Here is an 18,238-nt window from a genome sequence, read left to right as displayed (position 1 = left end):
AGAAAATATCTAAAATAAAATTAAAAAAAAAAAAAAAGAATGATTAAATTGGTATCATCTACACCTGAGATTCCCTCTTCAATCTCTTGTATTCTGTTGCTGGTGTTTACATCTTTGACTCTTGCTCACTTTCCTAGGTTTCCCATCTTGAGGGTTGTCTTCCTTTGGGTTTTCTTTAATGTTTCTATTTCCATTTTTAAATCCTGGACAGTTTTGTTCAATTCCTTCACCTGTTTGATTGTGTTTTTCTGTAGTTCTTTAAGAGATTTATGTGTTTCCTGTTTAAGGGCTCCTACTTGTTTACCTGTGTTCTCCTGTATTTCTTTAAGGGAGTTATTTATGTCCTTTTTAAAGTCCTCTATCATCTTCATGGGCTGGAATTTTAGATCTGAATCTTGCTTTTTAGGTATGTTGGGGTATCCAAGGCTTGCTGTGGTGGGAGATCTGAGACTTGCTTTTCAGGTATGTTGGGGTATCCAAGGCTTGCTGTGGTGGGAGATCTGAGTCTTGCTTTTCAGGTGTGTTGGGGTATCCAAGGCTTGCTGTGGTGGGAGATCTGAGTCTTGCTTTTGGGAGAACTGTGTTCTGATGTTGCCAAGAAACATTGGTTTCTGTTGCTCATTTTCTCTTGCCATCTGGTTAGTTCTGGTGTTAACTGGCCTTGCTGTCTCTGACTAGAGTCTGGTAGGGGTTGGGTTCTCACCTGTGATCCTAGGTGTGTCAGAACTCCTGGAGGGGTGTCTAGCTATCTCTCGGTGTGGGCTGAGTGGGTGGAGATACAGAGCATAGGCTCTACTCCTAGGTGTAGGTACAAACCAGAAGGAACCTTCTGGCTGGCTGGCGGATCCTATGTCCTCTGAGTCCTGGGGTTCCAGTTTAGGCCAAGTATTGGAGCAGGGGTTAGGCCCTCTCCTGTGAGTTCTACCTGAAGGCCCCGCTTAACCACTACTGGGCATATACCCAAAAGATGCTCCAACATACAACAAGGGCACATGCTCCACTACATATTTAGCAGTCTTATTTATAATAGCGGAATCTAGAAACAACCCAGAAGTCCTTTAGCAGAAAAATTGATGCAGAAATTATGGTACATTTACATGATGGAATACTATTCAGCTATGAAAAATAGGGACATCATGAATTTTATAAGTAAATGTAGGGAACTAGAAAACATCATCCTAAGTGAGGTAGCTTAGACATAAAAGGACATCCATGGTATGTACTCTCTGATAAGTAAATATTATTCCAAAAGCTCAGAGTAGCTTAACAAGAAGGAAGACCAAAGTGTTAGTGCTTCAATCCCACTTAGAAGGGGGAGCAAAATAATCATGAAACGCAGAGGGAAGGAGGGACCTGGGAGGGAGAGAGGAGAGGAAGGGAAAAAGCAGAGAGAGGGAAAAAAGAAGGGTAAGCAGGATCAGGTACTGGAAGAGACAGAAGAGAAGTACAGAAAGTCAGGAAATTGAATAGAAATGTATAGCAGTGGGGGATGGGGAACTGGGGGTAGCCACTAGAAATTCCCAGATGCCAGGGAAGCAAGAGGCTCCCAGTACCCAATGGGAATGACTTTAGCTGAAATACCCAACAAAGGCGAGATAGAACCTATAGAGACCACCTCCAGTAGATAGGCGCAGCCCCCAGTTGAACAATGGTGCCACCAACCCACCTCAAAATTGCTAACCCAGAAATATTCCTGTCCAAAGGAAAGACAGGAACAAAAAAATGGAACAGAGACTGAAGGAAAGGCCACCCAGAGACCTTCCCACCTAGGGATCCATTCCATCTGCAGACATCAAATCTCAACACCATTGCTGATGTTAAGAGTGCTTACTGACAGGAGCCTGAAGTGGCTATTCCCTGAGAGGTTCTACTTGCACTTGACCAATTCAGATGCAGATACTCACAGCTATTCATTAGAGTGAGCTCAGGGACCCTAATGGAAGAGCTAGGAGAAGGACTGAAGGAGCTGAAGGAGATTGCAATCCCATAGGAAGAACAACATCAATTAACCAGACCACTCAGAGCTCCCAGACACTAAACTATCAACTAAAGAATATACATAGAGCCATATCCATGGGTCCAGCTATAAATGTAGCAGAGGATGGTCTTATGTGATGTCAATGGGAGGGGAAGGCCCTTGACCCTATGGAGGCTTGATGTAGCTTAGAAGGGTGGTAGAACAGTGAAGCAGGAGTGGGTGAGTGGGTGGGGGAGCACCCTCATAGAGTCAAAGGAGATGAGGGAGAGGGGATGGAATGGAGGGTTTGTGGGGTGGTAATTGGGAAGGGAGATATAATTTGAAATGTAAATGAATAAAGTGATTAATAAAAAAGATGTGCAAAGTAAATAAAAATACTAAAAACAACCTGATAAAGATGTACAAAGTCAATCAAAATAATACAAAAAATTAAAAATGATTAAATTGTATTCTATAAAAATAGAAAATAGATTATTTAAAATAAATGACTGATGTGAGCAATATCTACAGGTAAGTGTTATTTTGATGAGCCACCTCCCAGGATTTCAGTGTGTTTTTGATTCTGCGTTCTTCAGGACTAAAGTTACTAAATTTTAGAAAGTACTTCTCACCAAATTACTGACATGGTTTTATTATTCGTAAGTACACTTCCGTACTCTGAATGCACAATGCTCTGAGAGTCTCTTCTCTCCTGGTCTCCTTTTCCATGGTCCTTTCATTTCCCCATTCAGAACAGTAATCTCTAAAGGGTGAACAGGAAGAACTCTGTGGCTCCAGCTCTGAGTTTCCTCATATGTTTTAGACACATAAATAAGCATCAACTGTGGGTGAGAGTGTGGGGGTTCATGTCTTGGAATTTTATCATCCCTGAGTACCATGAGTTTTTAGACAGGGTGTGGCTTCTTACTTTGATTTTGCTCTTCCCTACAGTGATGTCATGTTTATTTAGTTATTTAATCCTAGATCTGAAAACATAAGCTGTTGAAGCATAAACTGTTGTACTCTGAGAAGCTTCCATGGCTCAACCTTTCATATCATCTAAAAACCTGTGTATACATGCTAATGTCATGATCTTTCTCCATAGTTTTGCAACCACATCAAATAGCATTGTTACAGTTCTATAAATGTTTTTAAGAAAGTTTTTGGTGTATGAAGCATTAATTCTACATGTTTCTATTGTTTTGCTGCTTTTTTTTTCAGGTCAAGAAAAAAATTGACACAAAGTGCCCTCTTGTTAAATTTCATTCTTTATGATGGCCCATGAAACTTTCAGTCAATTCCAAGGGCAGTTGGTGATTTAGAATTGAGGTGAAGTGGATACAGCCATATCGTGGACTAATTACAACAACCGAACTTGAGACTTGGCCTGGAAATTCACTTGTTTTGCTGAGTCACTAAGGTGAAAATAAATGCTGAGCTATTTAAAGCATAATTAATAGTGTCTCATTAATAGACACATTGTGATGGAAATACTGTCCTGACTATTCTGGACACTATTCTGATGCCCCAGATCTGCAGTGTCAGCAGTTACAAACTGTGTCAGAATGCCACTCTCGTTCCTCTGCTCCAGATGTGTTATTAGTCCTGAGAGACCCTGATAATCAGGACACTGCCAGAGTCTCAAAGCTGGTGTTTCAGCTCTCCCCATCCTTCCATGGGACACTCACATCATAAATGGAGCCTTTTGGATGTTAGCATTCAAGACAAAAGCTATTCTTCCATTTCTGAAGTGCTCCGGATAGGCTGTTCCCTGATGATCAGCCCACTGTTACAATCAAGCTTTCTGTGATAAGAATGTTTTAAGCTATCATGACAAATGCTTATAATTATAATAGTTATCATACAGAACACGTGTTATCCTCTAAGGGATTTACGCGTGTGATAGAATCTTTCTAGTAAAAAGGGTTTATCAGCCAGAAGATTTGCTTTCTTAGGATCGGAAAGTGCATTTTAGATACATAAAAGCACAATAAATGCACTCTTAACTATGCTGGCCAATGTAATCAAGCTCCTTTCTTTTCCAAGTATCTAAGCTATCTCATTAAGTATACGTCTAGAGGATATAATGACACTCCTCCAAATAAGCAAGGGGAGTGCCTTGCATTTAGATTCCTCTTATCAGATTCCAGAGTTTAAGCACTTTGGTTACTGGAATAATTAGGCCACCAAGGCTCCTCACCTCCCCCAGCCTGCTTGTCACTTCTAATGGCTGCTGAAAGATAATTTACCCAATTGAAAAAGTTGCTATCCTTCTGGAGAGGTGTGTAAAACAAAGTAAGTAAATTTATAACCCGTCACCCTTTCCCGCTCTGAGTAATAATTGATGAGAACTTGGAAATAATGTCAGTTGTAAACTCAGAAGCCAGGAGGATTTCTCCTTTCAGCCTGGGACATTTATTCAGCATTGCCAAATCATGGGAAAGTTTGAACAGAATGTCCCAGGCTGCAAGGCAGCTGCAAGTGAGAAATGTGGTATTCCATTGCTCATGAACAGCCATGTTTCAAGTTAACCAATAGGATGTAGGACTCTACTTCCTATCAGATAAATGTTGGGTTTGGTCCAGTAATGTCTTTCATATATTTTGATTTTCTCACTTCACTAATTAATACCAGGCAGTAAATGTGACAAAATGATTATGATACAAAAAAGAGATAATTTTTAAACTCAGACTAATTACCATATTTTGATTTTGAAAGTCACCATCTTAGTCTATTATAGATATTTTTCATATATGCATATGAGTATTGTATGAATATGCAGTTGTGGATAAGGTAAAATGCTAAGTTGAATATTCATAATTGGCATATACATATACATGTACATGCATATGCAAATGAGCACTTAGAAATAATAAAATGTTAAATCGCTCAGTTCCTTTTTTTTCAATCATCCTATGAAATAAGCACAACTATGAGAAGAAGATGAATTTAGAGGTCTCAACCTTTTTTTTTCTTGGTCTTTTCACACTCATAAATCAATGATAGACTTCTCAGTTTATAGTGTTCTGTCTCCCATATAACATAGATCTTAGATGGAGAGCTGACCCTCATATCAATTCTTTTTCTTCTTGGTGTATTTTGAGGGATCATGGCTGGTTAGTGAAACAATAGTGATTCAACCTTAACTCTACTAAATGGAAGAATCAAAACCAAGGGAATTTGGTTGAACTGAGACTGGATGGTGTTTTGTTTTTGTTTTTGTTTTGTTTTGTTTTGTTTTTTGTTTTGTTTTGTTTTTGTTTTTTTGAGACAGGGTTTTTCTGTGTAGCTCTGGCTGTCCTGGAACTCACTCTGTAGACCAGGCTGGCCAAGAACTCAGAAATCCACTTGCCTCTGCCTCCCAAGTGCTGGGATTAAAGGCATGCCCCATCACTGAACAGTGTTTGTAAGCGGCAAATGTGGTTTGTTGTTCTGGGCAATGTTCTGATTTTGGGATGGCTGGAAGAGTCGCAATCCTCCCTGGAGCAGGCTTTATTCTAAGAGAAAAACAAACTGTGATAGCCAGAAGCCTTATGTAAGCTCATTCTCTAACTTGGTGTGGAGTTCCTGGATTAAACTAGAATCATGTTATTTACAAAATGGAAACTCCATAGAGTTTTTTTTTTTTCTACAGAAATACATGCCGTGGATTCCAGTGCTCATATTAAATTCGTACTTTTGCTACTAGGTACTTAGATGACAGACGCTAGGGATGGGAGCATTAAAATCATTGCGGCACTGTTCTTATGTTACTGACAAGAAATAGCTATTGTTCGTTTCCCCTAAATTCCACCCATGCTCAGCTCCTTTCAGAGCCTCGTTCACTTGTATATGAAGCATGTGTGGTTTCACTAGGTTCACTGCATAAACTCAAAGTCTTTCATGAAACAGTGAGCATCCTTGCTGTCAAGGATTCCCTGGGACATAATAGGGAAATGCTCCATGGCCACGGCAGCTTGCAAAGGACTGGACAAAAATAAGAGTGAGGTGCAGAGAAGATCTCTGTCTGTGTTGTTTGTTATCAGAGCTCGCTGGGAACCACAAAGTGTGTCAGCATTTGTCCTCATCCTGCCGCGCAGTACAGTGCTTCTGACAGGCAATGCTTCATCAGAAGAGTAGGTTTGAAGAGGACTTGTTCAGTACACTGCACTCCCATAAATCAAAGACCAGGGCTGCCCGTACCCTCCTATTTAGGAATAAATGGAATTGAAAATGAAATGCCTGGTAATGAACACTTAGCTGAAAAGGTTAACAACTGGGACAGGGCGTGGGAGATTAGAGAATGGGGACCTGGTGATTTATTAAATTGACAAAATCTCTAACTTGGCAATTTAACACCATTTCCCTTTGTTCTGTTCTCAGAAGAGATGGAGAACAGCTGGTCACCACCACCTGTGTAAGAATCTGTCATAACCTTGAATACCAGTAACAAATTTCCTTAGGAAAAGGCCAATTTCTTGAATTTTTTTTTCCCCAAAGTGGTAAATGAAATCCTTCATTTTTTCCATTAGTCCTAAAATTTAAAATGTTTTCAGAGCGCAGTTGGTTTTGAGGGTTAGAGTCTCTGAGAGAAACTTTTTGTGCTAAGTGAAAGGGGTGTTATAGAGCTGGAGAAGGAAATGTAGGTTATGTTGTTTGGGCCTGTAGGAATCTCAGAATAGCCCATGCATGGGTCTTGTTAGCAGAGTAGGGATCCCAGTCTGCCCAGTTTCTTAGCAATTGGTACTGTAATGTTATCATGATTCACAGCAATTTCAAGCACATTAGGATGATGACCCCCAACCATAGAATATGTTCATTCCTTATATTTCTATTAATCCCCATTAACAAGATAAAAATACTAATGTGGATTTGTTAATCTTTTCCGTTATGTAATTCACCAAACAACTATGCTTCCATTTGCAACTACCTCATCCAAATTCTTTGTGATTGTCACATTTCTACAGGCTGTGTATTGATAGTCAATCCTTGTGTCTATCTATGATGGAAAGTCATATGGGCCAGGGCTCCCTTGCAGAGTGAAGCTTGCAGTCAGGAACAGTATTTTGGCAAAGAACATTATGAAGAAAGAGAGCATAGATATTTTCTACAGTTTCTCCACCTAAATACATCGTTAAGGTTACAAGTGTCTTTCTCTGGAGCAGTGACCATACCACTCAAGCAAGCACCTCTCAACTGCTAAGGATAGAGACCATCATCAGGTTTCTCACAGCAATATCCCAAAATGTTGTTATCAATTTGTCTTAGTCGTGGTTGCTATTGCTATAGTGAAACACCATGTCCAAAAAGCAAGTTGCGGAGGAAAGGGTTTATTCAGTAGACCCTTCCATGTTGCTCTTTGTCTTACTTCCCATGGCTTGGTGGGCCTACTTTCTTATAGAACACAGGACTACCAGCTCAGAGATATTACCAACTACTATGAGCTGGGATTTTGCATTGATCACTAATTCAGAAAATGCCTTATAGCTGGATCTCATAGAGGATATAGTAGCAAAATCTCTGGTACCTTCTGGGCACACAACTTTGATTTCAATGGTGTCAAACTATTTGACATAATCGTGGAAATAGCTGCTGTACAATGAAGCTAGATTTGGGATAATGGAAGAAAATTACACATTAGCTTCCTCAGTTCCAAAACCGTACACTTTCATTTTCTTTGTTATTTGTAATTTACCTTCAAAACACATACTCATTGGTGAAGTGAGAAAGAATGCAGACATGTAAGACAAGTTCAACTGTCACCAACCACACTAGAAATAACCCAGCTGAATAATTAGATGTGTGTCATATACAACTTTCTTTATGGTCTTATGAATTTACAGAAAATCACTTTAAACATATTGACTTGCCCAGCCCCACTTTGCATTAGAGGTTCATGCTGTACCCATTTTTAATCACAAAATTTTATTTTTCAGCAGAAACACATAGCTGGCCAATGCACATTAAGTAAGATATAGTGGAGAGATCAGAGATCTATATCACCATTTACAAAACTCAGGATGTATTTTGGAAGAGGGGGCAGAAATAATGCAAGGGCTGAGGTTGTAGAGATGTGCAGCAAAAGGTTGCTTTCTGGACGTGACATAGCCATTGCACTCATGAGCTCGTTGAAGCTATGGTGACCTGTCGAAGATCTGCACAAGATTGAACCCATCAACCTTTCATTATGGGTTAGAGTATCCCACTTGGGGTCCCATGGGGACCTACCTTTCTAGAGTATCTATTTACAACTTCAGGTTATTGGGGCAGATGTAACTTTTAATTATACTGTGTTGAAGTACTGTGTTTTACTTATAATGTGTTAAATTGTTGAAGCTATAGTGACCTGTTGAAGATCTTCACAAGATTGAACCCATCAACATTTCATTATATATTAGATTATCTCACTTGGGATCCCATGGGGTCCCACCTTCCTAGAGTGTCTATTCACAACTTTGAGTTATTGGGGCAGATGTAGCTTCTACTTATACTGTGGTATAGCCACAGATACATTATATTTGCTCCGTTAAATATTATCCACCTGCCTCATGTAACTTAGTAAGCTCAATAAGCCACACATACAAAAAGAAGACATGTAAGTGAGAAGGGACTTGTTGAAAAGGGTTCCATCAGGAGAGGGAGGGGAGGAGTAAAGGCAATGGAGGGCTGAAGGTAATGAGAAGTTGTTATATTAATTTATGAAACTGTAAGGTAAAAAAAAAAAAAACAAAGAAAATATTGACTTATGCTTGGTTGTCTTCCAACATTGGAATTATGAGATACTACTTATAACCTTTTCTCACTGAGGGTCTTAACATGCACAGTCCTCAAGGTAAACCAACAAATGAACAATCTATTTCTTCATTAAAATAATCATTGTAAAATAAATGTAATGAAAGAGTTCTCAATCATTTTTCATATCTCTATCTATCTATCTATCTATCTATCTATCTATCTATCTATCTATCTATCTAGTGTTCATTGCTGTCTTGCCTATATATCTGTGTGTCAGATCCCCTGGAACTGAAATTACAGACAGTTCTGAGCTGCCATAAAGGTGCTGGGAATTAAATCCAGGTCCTCTGGAAGCTCTTGACCACCAAGCCATCTCTGGACATCTCTCAATTATTTTTAAAAACAAACTTCAGCAGCAACTTCACAATACTGAGAAGCTGACTTCTACTCATAATTTTCATCTCATGAAAATATAAATTTCCTGTCCACTGACTAACAGTTCCCTGTCCCACTTTACTACCCCCAAGTTGTAGTCATTACCCCTCTTGCTCTGTGATTTTGACTACTCTCAGGATTTCATTTAGGTGAAATCATGGCATTCTTATCTTTTAGTGACTGGCCTTTGTTTTACAAGATATTCTCAAGGTTCATTCATGCCACAGTGTATGTCAGAAGCCACCTCTTTGTTGGGACTGAAAGTTTACATGTCACATTCTATTCACTATTATTTTGACCTTGGATACTTTAGTAATTTCTACTCTTTGTTTATTGTGCGTAATGAGGCTCTTTGAGAGTGCTATGCAGTTAAAGTTGTAATTTTGCTGTCATGTCTATTTATTTTATGAGGTGCCATTACTCGTTTTTGTTTTGTTGTTGTTTGTTTTCTGTTTTGTTTTGTACCAGTTATTTCATTTTGCTCTCAAGTATCACTACACAAAGGCTCCAGTTTCACTGGTATCTCATTTCTTTTGACAAATTAATAATTATTATATCAGCTTTGATTTAGTATCTTTCTTGGCAACTTTTCTTCTGAGTATTCCATGAACTCTTACAGAGAGTTAGGGAAAAGACAAGAGGTCTTGGGAGACAGATGGGCTTCATTGTCTGGTGATGGTTGAAGATCTCTCTCCTCTGCCAGTGCAGCTGACTTTGATCACACTGCTCTGACACTGGAAGATCAGCCACTTTCAGAAGCACTAGTCACAGTGCTAGGTTGCATTTGCATCTTTTGTGGACTTATTCACACTCTAACAAATCATCCAGTTAAAATTTAATAAGTCCCATTTTCATTTAAATCATGCCTTTCATTGTAAAGAACTTGCAAATAGAAAACTTTCTACTATAAGACTATCCAGATCCAAAGCTTATCCATCTCCATGAACTATATAGAGTAGAGGTAGAATAGAATGAATCTTAAACTCAAAAAATTTTAACTAAATTAGTGTTACGTTTTGTAAAAAAAAAAAAATATACACATGACTACTTAATAATTTACCCCAGACTTGCAGATTTGAAGGTCCACTGGCTTTCCCTAGGTAAGAAACACCAACTTCAAAAGCCATTTGGGCTCTTCCCCTTTGATAAGCAGGAATACATCAGTCTATTTCAGCTTCATTATTTCTTTCATTCACCTACTGGCTCCCTCTTTCTTTAAGTTTATATTAATTTTGACATTCTTCATTTCCTGTTACTTCTTTTTTAAAAAAATTATCCTTTGTTCCCAGTATATACTACACCTAACTTGATTTATTTTTATGTTATTGGTATATAGTGCTCATCTTTTTGAGATGTTAATCCTCAAGATATTCCCAGAAGTAGGTAAGAATTCTGTGTCATCAATCAAATTCACAGAGAGAGTACAGAGTCTACTGCATCATAGTGATTTTTATCCACAAGGTAAATAAATCTGGCTAGGAAATGTGATACTATCATTTTCCCATTTATCTTATTTCCCCCTGCCCCCATCTTTTCTAAATTAATCATGTTAGGTATAGTATATATTGGAAACAAAGGATAATTTTAAAAAAGAAGAGATGGGAAATGAGAAATGTCAAAATTAATAAAAACATAATGAAAGGGGGAGCCATTAGGTGAACAAGATAACTAATGAAGCTGATATATTATTCAATAGTAGAAGGAGGAGGGAGATGCCAGAATACAATATGATTCTCCTCCAGAAGTTAACTATGCTAGGTCCATGTGATAAGCTTTTAATTTTGTTCTCAAGTAAAAAAATGCCTGAACTCTGCTTTTATCTGTAGGTTAAATATTTCTGCTCACAGTTGGTACTTCTTCCAGAGCTTGGAGGATTTAAGAGTTAGGAAAAAACACAAATCAAAGTTATTTTCAACTCCAAGCAGGGAGTCAGATATACTTAGCAGTGAAATGATTGAGAACCAAAATATAGAACTCTATGTACAGAACTGAATATTTTGCTTAATGATTATAATGCTTGAGGAACAAAATAGGTTTCACCATCACAAGTATTACACATAAACTCTGTCTTTAACATCCTCCCCTCCTACCATTAGAAATCAGTGATAGATGCCTATTTATAAATAATCTCTGGATTGGCAGTCTTTGCATGGAGAAAGCTGTGCAGTGATGAAGGGTAGAAGTGAACCCACTCTTAAGAAGGCTATTTATCTGTGCTTATGTTAGCTGAGATTCTGCAAGTCCACCACCAAGGTCAGCTTTGTTCTTTCCTGTCCAACTGGTGCTCATTGGTGCTTGGATACCCAAGAGCAGAAGCAGAACCCAGCAGCATATTTTCAGAAATGTTTGACTGAGAAAGATTGATCCAGGGTCTGGGTGGAAGCATCCCATAGGCTGGTATCCCAATCTGAATAAAAAGGGAGAGAGTGACCTGCTGACCATCATTCCTCTCTCTCTATGCTCTGAAGGCAATGTGACCACCACTGGCTTCCTGCACCTTCCTCACCATGAAAGAATATACCCTCAGACTGTGAGCCACAATAAACCCTCTCTCGTTTATGTAGCCTTTCCTCTGGTATTTTATTACCACAGTGAACAAAATAACTAATTAAGAAGATTGGTACTGAGAATGTTGTCTGCTCTTTTGACAGATGTGACCATGTGGTTGTTAGGCTTTTGGAACAGGTTTGCAGGAAGAATTCAGAAGAGTTTAAAGCTGTGGGCTATAAAAACTCTAGAATTCAAGAAGCACAGCTTAGTGGTCATTCCTTGAAGAATATGGAAGACAATAATGCTTAGAAAAATGCAGGCAGTAGAGACCTGGGTCATGAGGGTTCAGTGGGGAACAGGGACTTTATTAGGAATTGGGGTAGAAACCATTTTCATTACATGCTGTCAAAGAATCTGGCTTAATTCTGACCATGTCCTGAGAACCTGAGTGAAAATGAGTTTAATGAGGTTGTTCATTTGGTAGCAAGTTGAGGACAGGGTCAAACCTAAGCATGGCTCTTACTAAATATACAGTGAGATACAGGAGAAAGTTTTAGGAAATATTCAGTCTGATGAGAAAAAGAAAAAGAAAAAAGAAGGAAGGAAGGAAGGAAGGAAGGAATGGAGGAAGGAAAGAAGAAGGAAGGTGATCCAGGTATGGTTATTTGAGATAAGTTTCATGATGTGGAAAATTTACCCTTTCTTTTGGAACATTAGGAAAGGTATGGTCAGGACAAAGTGCCATCTGTCCATCATCTGATTAATGGAAACATAAATTAATTTGAGAGGGGAGAACCTATACTGAGAATTCCTCTGAAGGAAGTTCCCCGGTCAAAACCAGCCCCCCTCCAGCCCCCCCCCAGGACGTGTTTCCTCAGTGTCGGCACCCAAGGATGCTGCTTGAGTGTTCCAGGAGAGCTCGAGATTGAGCCAAGGTAGGTCCAAGAAAGAGGGTAGGGAATGCTTGGCAGGATTAGAGTCCTTGCAAGGTGCCTCTGTGAGAACATTTCATGAAGCTGGAAAGATAAACCCTAAGTTGCAATGATGACCCTAAAATGTTGGAACTATCAGGACTACAGACTGAATGCTGAAGGAAGCTAAAGGCCATGGAAGGAGATAGTTTAAGAAAGAGACTATGAGGTAAACAGCACAGCTGCGGGGGGGGGGGGAGGGTTGGAGCTCCCCAAGTTTATCAGAATCCATAATATTCTATCATGAGCCCCATATTGTGGGGAGCCTCAGCTGCCACCCTATATACATATATATTGAACACCTGGTTTCCAGCCAGAGCAGAGAGCATTAATAATCAAGCCCTTAGTTGGAGAAGCTGAGTGCCTCTAGTTTGTGATGCAAGCTGGCGTGAATTCCCACAGCCTATTATGCTTTGCCACGTGGCTGATGCTGATTGGGACCAGGGAAAGTATTTAACCAACAAGGGCTGGGGGTAAGAGAGAGGCTGAAGAGAGACTGAAGAGAGTACGTAAGTATGTGGAGATAGGAGTAAGTATGTAGAATTAGGGCTGGTGATGGGTTAGAGGTAAGATGTAGATTTAGAAGAGTACGTATGTAGAGATAGAAAGTAAGTATGTAGAATTAGGGCTGGTGATGGGATAGAAGAGTAAGTATGGGATGTAGACGAGTAAGTATGATAGATAGGAGTAAGTATGTAAGGATAGAAGTAAGATGTAGGAATAGAACTAAGAATAGGAATAGGAGTAAGTAGAAATAGTAATAAGTAAGATGTAAGAAACAAGATGTAACTAATAAAATGTAAGTAGAAATAAGTAAGATGTAACAAGCAAGATTACAAGGATCCTAATAAAACTGCATGGGGAAGAGCTCGTTGTTTGCCTCCTTATTCCCACTGGGAGCGGGTAAGGCGGCTTACACCATATTCTGGATGTTAACTACTGGTTTTGTATCTTGATTTCTAATCTTGCTTTTACCAATTTTTTTTTTCTTACCATGTACCCATTTCACTGTTTTGGTATAGAAAGTTCACATTGTGCCTTTGTATTTTAGAAGAACATAATTAGTTTTTTTTTTTTTTTTTTTAAGTTTAGAGGAATTCACCATTGAGATAGTACTGTGAAACTCAGAAAGGGTTTTGGACTTTTAAACACTGCTGGTATTGTTGATGACTAGAGGGTTATTTGGAAGTGCAATAAATGTATTGTGCACAGAAATATAAATGAATCGTTAAAGATAGGGATAAGATGTTAAGATTTAAGGTTATGTTTTAGTGTGAAGTTTGAGTTATGTTGGCAACAGGGTATTGTGTGGCAAATGTTTTCCTGGAGAGAGGAATGGACATGTGTTTATTTATCCTAGAAAGGAAGCCCATGACTGACCTAAGATGAATCATTAAACTTTTATTGAGGTTATTAACAATATGTTGAGTACATACCCACAAAGCACAGAGATGACTGAAAAGCAGCTACACCACCCAAAATCTCACCCCAACATGACAGAAAAGTCACATAAGCTTTAAGACAGTAGTTTGTGGACAGCCTGCGGATACCTGGGCAGTCCAAGAATCTCTGTTTTGCAATCGGGCTGGTCAGAGGCTCCGCCCCTCAGAGGCTCCGCCCCTCAGAGGCTCCTCCTCCAGCAGTTGTTGACACCTTTTGAAACTGCGCCAGAAGGGCTAATAATTGGATCTTTTTTTTCTTTTTCTTTTTTTTTTTTCTTTTAGATATTTTCTTTATTTACATGCGAATTTCTCCATTCCCAGTTTCCCCTCCAAAAAACAAAAAAAACAAAAACAAACCCCTGTTGCCTCCCCCTCCCCATGCCTGCCACCCCGCCCTCTCCCACTTTCTGGCCCTGGCATTCCCCTACACTGGGGCACAGAACCTTCACAGGGCCGAGGTCCTCTCCTCCTATTGATGATCGATTTTGCAATCCTCTACCATACACATGCTGCTTGAACAATCAGACCCCTCTATGTGCAGTCCTTGATTGGTGGTTGAGACCTATCTGACTGACACAGATGTAGAGGCTCACAGCCATCCATCGAACTGAGTGCAGGGTCCCCAGTGAAGGAATTAGAGAAAAGACCAATGGAGCTGAGGGGTTTGCAGCCCCTTAGGATGAACAACAATAATTGGATCTTAAGTTTGTGTTCAGTCGGACATGTAAAGTGTTGTTTACTCCCTGGCTTTCATGGGCTCTCCTTCAGAAAGGAAGGAATGCTTTAATTCAGAGAAAACTGCCACACAACCGAGGGTGATGGTTAACTCTTCAGAGTTAGCCACCCTGAATTTAGAGTTACCATGGAAACACCTTTATTTTGTTTCTGAGAGTACATTCTGAAAGATTTAACCAGAGAAGGAAGCCTCCTCTCCTAAATATGGGTGGCACTGTCCGGGGTTCCGGGCTCAGGACTTAATAAGAACCGAACAGTGACCTGTGCACCTACATTCCTATCTCTTCGCTTCTTGACTGCAAACCCAACGTGAACCCACTTCATGCTCCTATCATCATGCCTTCCCTGCCACGATGGATCGTCCCCTCTCTGAACAGAAGCCAATTTTTCTCTTTCAGTTGTTACGTCAGGTGTTTTGTTTTATCAATAAGCGAAGTAACAAAGTAAACCCTAGGCCCATGCCTGTTATCAGACTAGCTGGCTTGGCTTAGAGAAATTTCCTAATGACCAGTGTGTAAATAAAAGAAATTGGAGTGACGCCAATTAAATCGAATGTTGTGTTGCCATTATAAATCAAGTGATGCATTGTCTAAATGTAGTTTTTACATATTTACATTTCTGATTGCCATATCCATAGAGAATAATGAAAAGTTCAGTTTTAAAAATAAACATTTCAAGCTTTTTTTTGCATCATGTGAGGATGTTTGGAAATTATTCCTTCTTTCAGAAAAAAAAAATGTGATTCTTGGATTAGTCAGTTAAAACTGATCAGCCTTGAAGAGATGGTGAGTAAAATGTCAAGATTGATTGTGTCTATTAACAGGGCCTGGAGCCCACAGACACTGCATGTCGGTTTTGCTTCATTTACTGTTGGGTCTCTATCTTCATGGGGAATCATGATGCTCTGTGGTTAAAATTCATCTCCTGCCTTGTCTCTGCCTTCTTCAGGATGTGGAATTTCTTGTACTTTCTGGCTGTGCACCTCAGGAATCAATTAGCCCTGTGAACCTCCTTTCCTTTATATATAAAATAGGAGTAATGGCTATGAAGATTAATGAGAGGTCTCATATGTTACTTGACACATAGTTGACAGTAACCATTTCATATGGGCTAAGATTTACCTTGACCAAGACTATTACCTGGATAAGATCTTTGACGGCTGAGCTGTGATTTTCATGTCTAAATTAAGATTTTTTTAACAAGTTCTTGCTTTTTAGAAAAAAACCCTATGGCTGCAGACAAAGTGAAACTCTGGGATTAACAACACTTATCTGAAAAATCTGTGTGAAAATTTAATGAGACAATGTATAATTGAAGTACTTGTTATGCTTCTTGGAATATTTTAGTCATTAAATTCATGCTAAGGGTCGTTTTATATCAGGTCAAAATTTATTCATTTTCATTAATTTAATAGGCTACCTAATAGATCATTTATTTTCTTATAGTTTTAATCTAAATTAATCTAATCCATTTGCTTTATGTAATCATCATGAACATGATTTTAAAATATCTAGATATACAGAAAGATAGAAAAAAGAACAGAAAAAAATTGTTCTTATGGATTATGATTATATCCATGCTTATTCTAAATTATTGGTCTATAATAATGTCCCTAAGATCCAAGACTAGCATTTGGCATTTCAATAGCTGTTAGCCATTGACCTGTTCATGAGGAGCCATGAGACAAATATATGAAAGAGAGTCATGGAGGAGACATTTAAATAAAAGAGATTTATAAGTAATTGAAGGCAGTGGTTTTGACTCATTCCTTCCCAGTCTCCACTAAGGTTTTTTACTCCCTGTCTTTGGAATGGCACAATGTGAATGATTTACTCATTGGCCAGGTCCAAATTTCATAGATCTATGAATCACAGAAGGGAAAAACATGATAATCCAATGACAGGGCCAGGGAGTAAGAAACACAGAACTTCTAGCAGAGCATTTAGATCCAATGTGGGAGGCATGGGAGTTCTGAGCAGCAACACAGATGTTCCCTTGCTTAGGGCCAGCACCCAGTCTGATGGTTTGGAGCTTAAGCTTTATCAACTCTCAGAAGTCTAAACTAAAATTTTCAATCTTACTCATCCCAGAGGTTATAACCACGCAGATTCTACCTAGGAACTGAAACAGAGTGGAGCTGGAGAGAGACAGGTGGACATCAGGAAAACTGGTTGCAGGGTTGAGAGGAAGGGAAGCTCAGCTGGAGGGAAGTGAGGAAAAGGTAGGGCAGAGACCACTCCATCTCTTGTGGGATTCATTGTTGAAGGGCCCATTTGGTGGTGCATGATTAGGTGAACTGATCTCACACGGAAGGCAAGCATTGGGATACAGGTGCTTCCCATAGGAAACACATTTTAAAGATTCCAATAGACTTCAAGCATTTTAAATAAAAATAAACCTAGCTCTCGATTTGAGGCTTTAAACAAGTTCTAACATAGTGAGGTCTCTTCTTTGGGACCCCATTGCTCTGACACCCCTCATCATCATGTTATTCCTACTCTTTACTGTGTTGGTGGAGCATGTACCATTGCTGTTGGCATTTTGCTTTGAACACATTGGCATTTCTTCCACCTTGGCATTCTGCAGGAAGACAAACTTTCTTTGTGTGAGATAAGACAATGGGGTAGGTTCAAACCTCAATCGTCATGAAGGGCTCTGGACATGTGTTTTTTTGCAAACTATTGCTTGTGTTTTTCAGACATTTAAGAGCATAATCAAACCTCAATGTCTGGCTCCATTCCAATTATGTGCTTTGTATTTCTTAATGCCTCATGCTTAAAAGACTGTGGTGTTCATAAGAATGAGGAGAGGAGATGAAGAAGGATGAGAACTAAAAGCAAGGCAGCATTTTCTACTATGAGGAGCTTATAAAATGTATAAAAATAGCTGCTTCTGAGTGAAATCTGTACCTCTCATGATTGTAAAAATAAATACAATTATAGGCTGTTAACCAGCAGAGCCTTTCTCCATGCTTGAACCATTCATGAAGAAGTTTTGAATATATTGCAAAAGTAGCGCCATGATCACACTTCTATTTGGGGGTTGGGGGCAGGTTGTCTAAGTGACTGTTCTTCTATTCTTACTTCAGTCTCATTTACATGAGAGATTGGCGGCTGATAGTATTATGTGTGACTGATGCACAGACGTGTGCCAAGCAGGTAGGGTGGAGATATGAGGGCCTGACTTCTGACCTCTGGATATCACCTAACCTGCCTTCTCACTGCAGGTATTTTTTCTGGTTCTCACAATGTTAACCCACTGTTAACGTTGTAAATGTAGACTTTGGTTATGGGAATGTTGTGAAGTAGTCTGTCCTTCTTGGCAGGATTGGTATACTCTGTGGAGTCTATGATGCTGAGTCTGTGCTGTCAGATTCCTAGCAACTAGGGACCTTGCTGCACCAAAGCACGTGGCTCTTTGCTGGTAATAATAGGGATTGAGTTTCATATTCCTTTTTGGCTCTTTCTTTCTTTCTTTCTTTTTTTTTTTTTTTT

The sequence above is a fragment of the Mastomys coucha genome, unplaced genomic scaffold (genome assembly GCF_008632895.1).
Source record: "Mastomys coucha isolate ucsf_1 unplaced genomic scaffold, UCSF_Mcou_1 pScaffold23, whole genome shotgun sequence".
Lineage (NCBI taxonomy): Eukaryota > Metazoa > Chordata > Mammalia > Rodentia > Muridae > Mastomys > Mastomys coucha.
This window is presented reverse-complemented; position numbering follows the sequence as displayed.